We start from the raw sequence: 13,127 nt of genomic DNA on the forward strand, positions 1-13,127 counted from the left end.
CCAGAGACTCTCAGGTTTTTCTGCAGTCTCATACCAGAGCTCTGAGCAGTCACACTCCTCTCTTACATACAATGCAACTCCCCCACCTTTTCTGCCCTGTCTGTCCTTCCTCAACAGTTTATATTCAGGAGGTCTAGGTTGGACATTAGGAAAAATTTCCTAACTGTCCTGGTGGTTAACCACTGGAATAAATTGCTTAGGGAGGTTGCGGAATCTCCATCATTGGAGATTTTTAAGAGCAGGTTAGACAAACACCTGTCAGGGATGTTCTAGATGGTGCTATGTCCTGCCATGAGTGTTAAGTGACTGTTAAGAGTGGATGTATGGAGCACTAGTATGAATATAGATGTGATCAATATAAAGACAAGTGCAAAGTACTTCACTCTAGAAGGGAAAATCAAATGCATAATACAATGTGGGGAATAACTGGCTAGGGAGAAGTGCTGCTGAGATGGATCTGGGAGTTCAAGTGGATCACAAGTTGACTAGGAGCCAACAATGAGGTGCAGTTGGGAAACAGGCTGTCTAGGGGGGATTACCAGGTATGTTGTATGTCAGACCAGGGCGGTGCTGGTTTGGCTCTGCTTGGCACTGGTGAGGCCTCAGTTGAAGTTCGGTGTCTAGGTTTGGGAGCCACGCTTTAGGAAAGATGTGGGCAAATAGGAGAGAGTCCAGAGGGGAACAACAAAAATGACAAAAAGGGTTTACAAAACCTGATTTATTAGGAAAGTTTTTCTTTTTAAAATGGGCATGTTTTGTTTTGAGACAAGACGACTGAGGAGGGACCTGATAACAGTCTTCAACTACGTTAAGGGCTGTTACAAAAGGGATAGAGATCAATTGTGGCAGCCCGTATGAGTCCCAGACACTAAAGAGAGCAAAAGCGTTGAATTCTCATAATGCGAGTCACATACTGAGCATTCATTAAAGTAACACATTAAGAAATTAAACCTAGAAGCAAATTTATTTTATTTTTAATCTCAGATAACCTTGCAGGGCACCATTTCAAATAGATTAATGGTCAAGAAACAAGGAAAGTTGTCTATATTCCAACAGCAACATAATGACAGGACATTAGATAACATTGTTCCTCTCAAGCAATTGTAAAACATCATTTCCACATGCTACATCAGTTCTTTGAGTTTCATTTAATTCTTGTGCGACATTTGTGATACACAAATCAAGTCAGTAACCCATAGACCATACTACGATCCTTCTTCCAATTGTTCTTCTCAATTGACTGGAATTGTCATGGTGAACAAATTAGCTGGGAATGTTTTTCCAGTCTATCACCCTCTTAAGAGCATCCTTAACCTCCTTGTTCCTCAGGCTGTAGATCGGGGGTTCAACATGGGGACCACCAGGGTATAAAACACAGCAGAGATTTTCTCCTGTTCCAATGAGTAGCTGGAACTGGGTTGTATGTGGCTTAAGCTCACAGGTCCGTAGAACATGGTGACAGCTGTTAGATGAGAGGCACAGGTGGAGAAGGCTTTGCGCCTGCCCTTGGCGGAGCAGATCCTCAGGAGAGAGAAGAGGATGTACAGATAAGAGAATATGACAATCAGGAGGGTGGACATGGCAATAACCCCAGAAAAGGCTACAAGCAAAATCTCTCTGATGTGGTTATCAGAGCAAACGAGCTTCAGCAATGGGTTAGTGTCACAAAAGTAATGATTGATGATGTTGGGTCCACAGAATGACAACCTCAGCAAGCCACATGCGTGGGTCAGTGAGTTCATGAGCCCCCCTACATATGAGCTGGCCACTAGATGAATACAGACTCTCTTAGACATAGCAGCGGTGTAGAGCAGAGGGTTACAGATGGTGACATAGCTGTCACACGCCATCACAGCCAGCAGGAACCCTTCTGTGCTCACAACACAACAAAAGAGAAGTGTTGGGCAATACAGGCACAGTAAGAAATGCTTTTACTCCCCACTAAGAAATTCACCAGCATCCTTGGAGCGAAGACTGAGGAGTAGCAGAGGTCAACAACGGACAGGTTACTGAGGAAGAAGTACATGGGGGTGTGGAGTCGGGGATCAACCCAGATCAACACAATCATCCCAAGATTCCCCACCAGCGTAAGAACATAGATCACCAGGAACGCCGCGAAGAGGGGTATCTGCAACTCCTGACGATCCGTCAGCCCCAGGAGGATGAACTGGGTCACCATGCTCTGATTGCCCTCAGCCATTTATATGGGGTGCATGAAACCAGACCTGCCGGGATAACAAGGGTGAGCAGCATGGAAGAAGGAAATTTCATGGCATGAATTAAATCTGAATGACACCACCGGGCTTGAATGTGGGTAGTGAATATCTTACAGGAAACCAGCCGCCGTGATGTCTGGGAAGAGCTGGGATGGACCTTTTGATTTACACTCCCTTTTTAACAGGGCTGAGATTTTCAAGGCTGTCTAGGAGATTTAGACATCCAAGACTCCATAAAATTGACTGGAATTAGGCATCCAGTTCCCGATAGGGCGTTTCCGGATTCATGTATATTATCCCAAATTTTCTCCAATGCAATATACCTGGCATGGGTTTGAGTTTGAGCTAGAGACTTTATATTGCCTGCTCACTGAGGGTAAGTTAGAAAGCACTCATACTTTAAATCCTTTCAGATTAGGGTGACCAGACAGTAAATGGGAAAAATCGGGATGGGGGTGGGAGGTAATTGGAGCCTATATAAGAAAAAAGACCCAGAAATCGGGAATGTCCCTATAAAATCGGGACATCTGGTCACCCTATTCCAGATAATCCTTGTAGATGACTACAATGTCTGTTATGTCCCAGTCACTTGGTTACTGCTGCTTCATAACACATCCCCTGGCAGTGTTGCTAATCCCAAGCTTTTGAAAACCATTATCAGGCTTCCAAAAAATCATGCAATTGGCTTAAAATCTTGAGATTTTTTTACATAATACACAAAGGGTTTAGAGAGGGGGCAGGGAAGTGTAATTCTGTTTTGTGCAAGATTTTTATATTTCAGAATTTGGTTTAGGAACAAACCCACAGGCTTTGAAAAGTCTCTGGAAAAGGGAATGGATCCCTGGAGTCATGGACATTGACAATTTTGGATGTTCCCAGCCCCCAGGGCAATCTGCATGTGTATCTGCTCCAAGGCATGGACTCTGGAAGCTCTGAGGTTGCTAGCAGGCCACTGGGCAGGTTGCAAAGGAGCTGGGCAGGTGAACTAGCGGAAACCAGGCAGGATTCTGAGGTAGGCAGAGTTTCCTCCATTCCGTGGTGCTGCAGTGAAATTGGCCCTTCTTGACGAAATGTTCCAATTTCACTCAGTCAGCAAATTGCAATGGAACAATGTTTCTGGGCCCTGGAGACAGTCACGTTTTCAAGCTTTTCTTAGCAACCCTGAGGGCTAGAAACAGACTTAAAAAAAATCTGAGATTCTTAACTGATCACATGACTGAAGGAGCTGAGAGGCTTGAAGAGACGCACCAAATACCATGAGAATTGGTAACTGTGCCTTCAATCTATGCTGCCAGAGCAGTTTGTGGGACGGCGGGAGTGGCTCACGGGACAGCTGGTGGAGTGGAGCGGCTCGTGGTGAAGGCTGCGGCGGAACCCAACGGAGAGGCAGCCGGTCGGCCTCGGATCACGTAAGGTGCCTCTTAACACCCTGCGTGCCTCCCCCATCCCCCCGCTTGAACTCTGGGGCTGCACAGTCCAGGGACAGAGACTTTGGGGTTGTTGGACTTTGGGGACTCTGGGTGATTTTTGGGTTGCTAGTTTCAAGAACCAACGGGAAAGGACACAGCCCAATTTGCTGGGGTGGGTTTTTTTGCTCATGGTTTGTGTTATGAATCCTGTTTGTGGTGTTTTTCCAATTTAATGCTGATGTCGTTTACCTCATGTTATTAAACATTTTCTGCTACACTCAGACTCCGTGCTTGCGAGAGGGGAAGTATTGCCTCTTAGAGGCGCCCAGGGGGTGGTATGTAATTGTCCCAGATCACTGGGTGGGGGCTCGAGACGGTTTTGCATTGCGTTATTAAAACGGAATCCCTAGATACAGAAGCTGGCCCTTGTTGCTGCCAACTTAGATGGGCAGAAGGGTTACATATATATAAATACATTGTATCCTCAGTCCCTGAATACTTTGTGCAGTTCTGGTTGCCCTATCTAAAAAAAAAAAAAAAAAAAAAAAAAGGATATGTTAGAACTGAAAAAGTCCAGAGAAGAGAACTAAAAATGTCCAGACTTCGAGCTTTATTTTTTTTTGAGAAAAAGCTGAAGTTTTCTGCTAAATGGTTCATGCATAAGAATTTATGTGTATGTGTGTAAAAACTCCATAGGTAAGGGGAACATTTTCCGAAAGTTTGGAAAATGGTGAATCGTTCTTCTTCAGAGAATTGCAACCTTTCAAAATCGCCCCCAGCTCTCGTAATTGTCGACAGGAATAAGGCTAAAGCTGCCTTTAAGCAAAGAGGTCCTCTCTCAATATGACCACCACCTGCCATTACTTACCAACAGCAGTCAAGTTAAGCTGCCCTCACAGAAGCTAGTGGTCCACGTCAGCACAGAGAGCAATTCTCTTTCAAAGGTCATATGCACCTTGCTGTCCTTGAGAATAGAAGATGCAAACTGTTTTGAAAGAGGGCAGTTCCTCTTGGTATCTTCTGAAGAAGAACTTTTACTCTGGAAATATTTTGATTCAAATTGGGAGCTAGGGACAGGGCATCTTTTGGGGAGAGAGAGTCACCATCTTTCACACTCATTTCCATTTTGGTCCACAATCCTTTGGCTATGTTACCATTCTGGGAATGTGGTCAAGCACATCTTTTTTCCCAGGCTAGATTTGGGATGATGTGTGGATGGGCTGATGTCTCCAGCAAGTCTTTAGTTGAAACTTGTAGGTTCCTTTTACAGTTACAAAAGACAATTCTCTAACCTAGGACTTGTCTTTCAGATCTTCAGCTTTGATGTACGTGTTTCAAATTAGGAAGAGCACCTACAGCCTGTAATACAAGGGAGCGGGGGCGAGAAAGGAGAAATCTAATTGGAAAGTTAATGTGAAGAACTGGTTGAAAAATTGTTGACTACAGTATTTTCTGTTGAAAAAAGCCAGTCAGTCTAAACTGAAATGTTTCTTGAAAACATATTGGTTTGACAAACTTTTTTTGTCATATGTGACTCAAAGATGGATGTTCCCATTGTCTAACCATTCCTGCTTCTTTTTGAAAAATGCCCCCTGAGGCCACATTTAACTGAGGTATCATTTTATGTGTCTGTTTTATAAAGAGGAACTGCACATCTTGAATTACATTCATACCATCTATCGCTGAATGGCCTCCCAAGCTTTCCTTCTGCATAGACGTGAGCGAGGTCTCCATATTTCACTTTGTGAGCAGTGATCTCTGGTGAGATGCTAATGCCTATAGTAACTCTCTCTTTATTGTGTTTCTAGGGGAGGGGAAATTGCTGGGAAAGGGTGCCTCTGATCAAAAAGTAGACACGCTTAGCCCGGAGAGCGCAGACCACAGTTCTTGAGGAAAAGGGGACAGGGAAGGACTCAGTGCTGGGAGAGGGAAACACAGGGTTACAACCCCAAAACGGGATTGCATAGGTACAGTCCTGGGGTTGGGAGACAGCTCCCCAAAGGACCAGCAACATGCAGAGTCATTGGTGAGCAAATGCAGCCTGAATCAAAAAGTAACAAGAGGTTGCCCTGGAGAGGCAGTTTGACACATATCCCAGGAGAAATGAGAGAATATTCATGCACATACACCTCTACTCTGATATAATGTGACCTGATATAACACGAATTTGGATATAACGTGGTAAAGCAGTGCTCCGGGGGGGCGGGGCTGTACACTCCGGCGGATCAAAGCAAGTTCAATAGAATGCGATTTCACCTATAACGCGGTAAGATTTTTTGGCTCCCGAGGACAGCGTTATATCAGGGTAGTGGTGTGTATTGTTCAGCATGTATTTTTTTTATTTGTTAAAGACTTAAAACAAAATAGACACTTGAAGTATTAAAGTGCTTGATTTACAGATCCTCAAGCTAGTCCAGTTTATACCATCTCAGGATCTAGCTCCACCAGTCCTGATTACAAGAGATGTACATGTTTTGCAGGAGACCAGGTGAGGGTACGTTTGTGTCCAGATTAGTTTTGTGTTGGCTGAGTTGGCCACTGCACTTGCTTTTGCTGTTTTGTTGTGGATTGTGTTTCTACTCATCTGTAGATCTGTGTTTCTACTCATCTAAAGCTGGCACAGATGTCTTTTAGGTCTTCAAAGTCTAAAGACAATGAATAACATATGGGAGGCACAGGAAACTGCAGTGGAAGAAACCTAAACTAGGATGGGGATATACAGAGGAGGGTAAGGGAGTCAGGCATAAGGATGTTCCCATGGCTGAGGGGCTAATCCTAGATTTGGTAGACCCAGATTCAACTACTTGTTCTGTCAAAGACTTCCTGAGTTATCTTCACAACTTGCTTTATCCCATTGGGCCTCAGTCCCCCATTAGTGGAATGGGGACAGTCATAATTCCTGACCTCACAGGGGTGTAGTGAGGCGAAATACATGCAAGGTTGTGAGGTGGGCAATTGTCATGCTACTGAGGAGTATGTGAAGGCAATGGATCAGTACATCGAACTTTCCAAAATTCCTTTGAAAAGCCCAGATTAGCTGCTTCAAACAGCAACTCCCAGGGTGGCCTGAATGCACTGGCTTTTACCTAGGGTTTAAACACAAAGCATCCCTGGACGTGGGCAGAGGTTGGCTTATTAGTTAATATAAACACTTTATTATTACAAGATCACCTCCGGTTTCATTTGCTGGTCGTTCTGCAGTCCAATAGGCCCTTAGTTATCCAACACTGGGTAATGTGATGTGTCATTGCACAGTGAGTTAAATGCAGGCAAAAGCACGGCCATTTCTTACACTGCCTCATCTGGGAAGTTGTGAAAACGTGGCTGAACTGGGTCTGGCTTTTGAGTTAAAAATCCATCTTTTCCCTATAATGGTTTGTGCGCATGCTAGCTCTGATCTTCAGACTGACTGGAACACGGGGGCTCTCCAGTAGCTAGATATCTGGCTTTCTTTAATTGCAAACGTGAAAACTGCAGAGAAAAGAGGGAGGACGGGTTTTTAACTATTTGGACCATTGCATCTGTCATATTCCACTTTTGCATGCTAGGTTGCTGCGTGAGCACTCTGAGCACTGATCCCATGGCAGGGCTGGTCCTGCGTTCTCCACTGGCAACTGTTACAGGAAGTGTTCGAAGTATGCGCAGACCAACAAACGCATTTGGAAAGAGGCTGGTCATCTTATTTGTGCACATATATTCCAGAACAGCCTTTGGGGTAGATCCTGCTGAAATGTAACTTGAAAGGGCTTTCAGTTTGGGGTCTCTTATGGGATTATCCCGTGCCTCGTAATCAAAATGTCGTCTTCTTTGGTGACTCTTGTATTTTTTGATGGGTGGTAAAATAGCTTTGGTGTGAAGTTCCTCTGCCAACTTCTGTGCACTCTTCAGAAAGTTTTGAAATCCCTCATCTGGCCGGTAAGACTGTAGGTATGACTTTGCTTTGTCCAGTTGTTCCATTGCTCCAGATATATCAAGGTCAACACCTTAAAGTCTCTTGCTTACAACATTTATTTCCAACAGTATGTCATGCCACCACACTAAGCCACACAGAAATTTGAAGTTATGTATGTTTCTGGTGATTCCATTTCCCTCTGTCACTGTTTTCCCACAAACGGTTCCTGTCATAGTATTATCCTCGATAATGGCAACTATGGCATCAAACTCAGCCATCAGCTCCACAATTTTAAGGAATTTCTATTGTTTGGCACATGCAGCTGATCTGAAGTGCCACGCAGTGCTAGGATTTGGGTAGCAAGCATTCTCACAAAGGCAATGAGCCTTTTCAGAACATTTTGCCAGTAAAGAGACTCGGATGCAATCTTCTCTTGATGCTGATCATCTATGGTGGCCTTTAAACTTAGTCTCATCTCAAGTTCTTTCCACCTATGGAATACTCTCTGGTGAATTGCTGTCGTCTCATGGCATGCCAGATTTCTAGCCAGATTTTTCCAGTCCTTTGTTCCTGTAGAACCCAATGTGGCTGGAACATTAGCCTGGAAGAGTTTGCAACAAAAACAGTATGCAACATTCTGGGTTTTTGAGTACATATGCCATGGCCTCTCCACTTTGTCACCATTGGGGATTTCACATCAGGAATGTGTTGGACGGAAATGTCTATTTTCATTCTCTTTGGAGGACATGAAGTTTTTTACTTGCTGTGGCCCATGCAGTACAAGGAAGTCCCTCAGGCTACCGCTCAAGTGGGTCCACAGTCCTGGATCACCTAGACTTAAGGAACTAAACTCAGCAGCAGCTGTTTCTTGCACCTCCACCACACTCTTCTCTGATCTACACTTTTCTTCAGGAATGTGCATGGTTACACCCATTTGAGATGGAGATATGGATGCTGCAGTAGCTGCCAGGTCACCTGCACTCTGACTAACGGGAAGATCAGGCATCTCCTCACCACTCCCATCCTCACTGGGGCCGGAAGGCTCACCGGGAACATTTGTGTCGATGTATCTCAGGAGAGTTCCTTCCTGCTTAGATAGAAAAGCTTCCATTGCTTTCTTTCTTTTTCTGAATGCTGCCCCAGAGGGGCGTTTTCGTCTTTCACTCATGACTGCTGTTCTGTGCCAGCTATAGTGGCTCTCAACACTCAATGGAAGGGGACAAATAAGCAGGCTGGTAGCAGGGTCTGAGTGAGGGAAGAAATCAGCCTCTTAAGGGCCTAACTGGCTCCTACTACTTCAGTTGACCACCTGTTCTCCTCAGGTGGGTTCAGGGAAGCAGCAGGAAACAGGAAGCTCCCTGACAAGCTGGTGTTAATCAGTCCAGGCTCCTGCAGGTGCTAGACAGGTGCATAAGAGGCTCCTCCTCTCTCTCTCTGCAACTCCTGTTACTTTCCGTTAGTCTCCTCTCACCTTTTCTCCTGACTGCCTGCACGGGGCAACCTAGGGCGCCAAGATTTGGGGGCGCCGCTGCCAATCAAGACGCTGGCTGCAGATCGCAGACTGTAGGAAGGGAGGACGTGTATGGTAAGAACCACGCTCCCAGTGAATTGCTCTCCTGTCCTTTAGAAAGCCAGCGAAGGCCTTTGCGTGGGACTCGATACAGATAGGTACATTGACACAGTAATGGCTCCTTTCCCTTGTAGCCCCTGCTGGGGCTGAGCTGTGCTGTCCATGCGGTGCAGCCGGGGCCGGCTTGCATGGCATGCTCGGACAGCGGGCGGGCTGCAGGATTTGCAGGCAGAGGAGACTCTGCTCCCTGGGGAGAGATGGGAGGGATGGCCCCTTCCTCCAGCCCAGCACGCCACCATCTCTGTGCATCTGGAGCAGGGAGAATACATATGCATCAGCAGCAGACACCATTTTCTACACTCTGGGTCCTAGTGGTGCCCCCCCACAGTCTGTCACCTGAGGCGGCCACCTCAGTTCGCCTCATGGTAAGGCCAGCCCTGTCCTGTGGGCACGGAGAACCTAACTCCCATTGAGGTCAGCCAGGGAGGCTGGATGTGCACATTACAGGAGATAGACAGTCAGGACAGCATAATCCACTGAAAAAACCGCGTATTGCGAATTGCAACCCAGGCTGTCACTGGGTGGCTCTTTGTCCTGCCTCTCTTGGCTAGCGCGTGAGCAGAGCTTGGTGAGACAGCTGCTGCGGCTGTAGCCAGCCATCGAAGCGCCTTTCCCGTCGTCTCTCTTCTGGCTGTGGATGCTCGACTGCAGCAGCTCCACAGAGGTCCCAGCCTCGCTCTCTAATGTCCATCTCCCCGTGCTCGCATGGCGCTTCATGGACCATTGAGTAGCCTCATGACAACATCCCAGTTGTGGACACAGGCACCAGCCACCGATTCCCCAAGCCAAAGTCCCCTTCGCAATCCAGGGAAACAGCCGGGGTTGTCTGGAGCGCAGGGTTTGGCCCATGGTGACTGCAGACACTGCACCGGCTGCACAGCGACTCCTGGGACCCCTCTGCCCATCAGCACTCGGCTCTCCCGCATTCTGCTGAGCGGCTGAGATCTGGGGGAACAGAAACCCTTTGTTAGAGATGGAAAAATCTCCTCCCAGGAACACTCTGTCAATGGCTGCCAGGGGCCTTCCCTGTGAAACCCAAATGCGCAGCCCCTCGGATTCCCACAGGGGAGATCTCAGCTCATTCACTTGTCACCCGTGGCTGCAGTCTCTAATAGGGGGAAAGAAGAGTGTTTTTTTGCCAATGGTCCCTTCTACAGTGCCCATAATGGGACTAGGTTTGGCCTTGTGATGTGCGGCCCCGGTCTGAGAATCAGGGCTCCTGGGTTCAGCAGCTCTGGAAGGGGGCACAGTCTAATGGCTGGAGCTGGATTGGTTGACACTGAGTGAGAGGGGCTTGTGCTGAAGGACCCTGGTTCAATCCCCACCATTTCCTGTGATGTTTACATGTGGCCATGAATGTACTTACCTATCAGTGTAGGTTGTTTAGCCTATTCCTGGACACATGTGTGACATCTGCTGCTGGCCATCCCTGAGATGTAGGTCCTTCATCCACTCAAGGACATGGTATATCAAGGTCAATCCAGCAGCTCCCATCTGGTCTTCACCTCCTAATGGATGGCGAACTTTAACCTGACCAGAGAAAGACAGGGTGGTGTTCTTCAGGAGAATCTCCTGGAGCTCTCGTCTCCCGTGCTCCACCTCACACCCCGGCACTCTAAGGGTTTTCCAAAGATACCACTAATCTCGGATAAACAAAGCAGCTGAGATGAGGTCAGTGTGGGTGGATTTACTGAGCAGTCTGGTTCTAATGGAAGAACAGATTTCTCCCCTGCTCTAGGGAGATTCCCATAGGAAAAGTCTCTGATGGTGGGGGTGGGGGCAATGCAAACCCCTCAACCCCTAGAATGGCAGGAAATCAGGACTCGAGGAGTTAAGCGGTGTTTCTGTCCTGCCGGAGGGAGCAGATCTGGAGAGCAGAAAGAGCATTAGTGGCATTGTAGGAAAGACAGTGACTTCTACCTGTGAAGGTGGCTGAAGCTTCTTGCAGACATTAGAGTCCAGGATCCTTACACCTCCTTTGGGGATCCTTTTCCTAGGAATAAAATAAGGACAACACCATACAGAGAATGACGTTTGAATCCCAGGTCTGGGATACAGGGAAAAGGGATGATCTCAGCCAGGCTACGTACCAGGAACCTGATTTTTGTCCCAAGAGCCACAATTACCCAGATGAGGTTTTCTTCCCTATTTGCTTTCAGGTTATTTACTCATAGTATTCATTGGTGTGCTTTGCCGTGCTGCCACTCTCTGCATCTGTTCATTGGTTTAAGTAACATCCTTTCAGTTTTTGCTTCTGTTTCCTCTTATTACAGTGTAGTAGCTGCTTAGCACGTTTAAAAATAATCAATTAGAAACAAAATCCTGATCCTACATTCAAGAGGAAGGTTTCTGAGAATTTGGCTGCAGAACTTTAGTGTCTGCATATTTCATTCACTATTATTTATTCGGGTGCAGGTCTGATGCAATCTGCCCACCCAAGAATGCCCATATGAAGCACGGGGTGCCCTTAGAATACCTGTTAAAAGAGAAGAAAAAAGTAGATTAAAAGTTGGGGAAATCAGCCAATGCATCAGCACTTCTCTGCATCATTGAAGCACCAGTCATGGGAGTGAAACAGGTTCAAAATCCCCATCGTTTTTTCCCACTAGACAGCCATCCAAAAAGAAAAAGGCCTTCAGCCAATTATTTCCTTACACTCTGAAGGGGTGAAATTCAGTCCTGTGCGGACAGCCAGGCCAAGCTCTGTGCATCACAGCGGGTTTAAGTGGCACTTCACTGCACAGGGGCTGTGAGGTTTCAGTGGCAGAGTTTTCCTCCTGGATTGGAACAGCCGGCTGGAATCCTGCGAGGTACAGAGCAGAGAGAGGTTTGGGCCACAATGGTCACCTCAGAGGCTGAGCTTCTGCAGAGTTTTGGGATGTTCCCATCTGAGGAGGATGCTTTTGGCCAGCCCCAGTTCAGAGTTTTAAGTCACCTCAAGCGGTGATTCTCTGGCACAACTGATCTAAAGTAGCTGAACTTGACAGGCCTTGCCCCCATCTCCGACACCCCTTGCACCTCGCATTGCCCTCTAATAGCCCCTGTCCCTTCTCTTGATCCCTGCCAAGCTCAAATACAGAGCCTAGCTCACGCTCCTCCTCTCCTAGACCCTCCCCTTACATGATCCTCCCCTACCTCTGACAGACTGCTCACTGTGCCCTTCCCCAGCTCCTGGAGGAATCATGGCTCCTCAGAACAACCTGGGAATGGCTGGTTCCTACCTATGTGTGGGGTGCGTGGTTTTCCGTCGAAGCATCACTGAGAGCCAGCACGTCTCGATTTCACAGGGTGAGGCTACGGCTCCCCAAGCTGGGCCAGCTGCAGGCTGCGTTGCTGGGGACAGATCCCAGACATTGGAAGACAGAGGGGGAGGAAGCCCCTGCTCATTCCCAGTTCAGAGATCCCCATCGAAGACGGGCCACCAGGGGAGGAGAGAACGAAGGGCAGAAAGTGAAGCTGCCTCTGTGGGGAAGGCACTCCTGTAAAACCCAGTCCAGTTCCCAGATCTCCTCCACATTTCCAGGTGTGACTTTGGAGAGGTCACTTCATCACCTTCATTCCCTGTCTGTAAAATGGGGGTAGTAGACCCCCCCACAAACAGGAGCAGGGAGGACAGTCCCATTGTCTGTTAGGGGCTCGGTCCTTCTGGGCACGGATTGTGCCAGAGTGAGGGAAGGGACCCAGAGTTTGCTCCCTAGAGCCAGGGGAGGAGGATGGGATCAGAAGGTCAGCCAAGGGGGATGGGTCAGGAACTGCTCCAACAGACGGGGCATAGGGATTGGGTCAGTGCCAGGGACTTGGTACCTCCCTTCAGCAAATGGCTTCCCTCTTGTCATCAGCAGTCTGTATAATATCTGACTCCTTCCTAGTGTCCTCGAGGGGCTCCCTTCGTTCTTCTTGAATGTAATGGAGTTGTTGACTCAGGTCAATAGCTGGGAAGTTCGGAGAGGCCATTAGTAGTGTGGCATGAAATCAGTGGG

At 47.4% G+C, this 13,127-nt stretch overlaps 1 pseudogene; it reads right to left on the reverse strand.

Annotated features, from left to right (window-relative positions):
• Nucleotides 1-1,231: 1,231 nt before the first annotated feature.
• LOC101933420 (olfactory receptor-like protein COR8) lies at nucleotides 1,232-2,200 on the reverse strand (annotated as a pseudogene).
• Nucleotides 2,201-13,127: the final 10,927 nt, after the last annotated feature.

Source organism: Chrysemys picta, chromosome 2 (assembly GCF_011386835.1).
Source record: "Chrysemys picta bellii isolate R12L10 chromosome 2, ASM1138683v2, whole genome shotgun sequence".
Lineage (NCBI taxonomy): Eukaryota > Metazoa > Chordata > Testudines > Emydidae > Chrysemys > Chrysemys picta.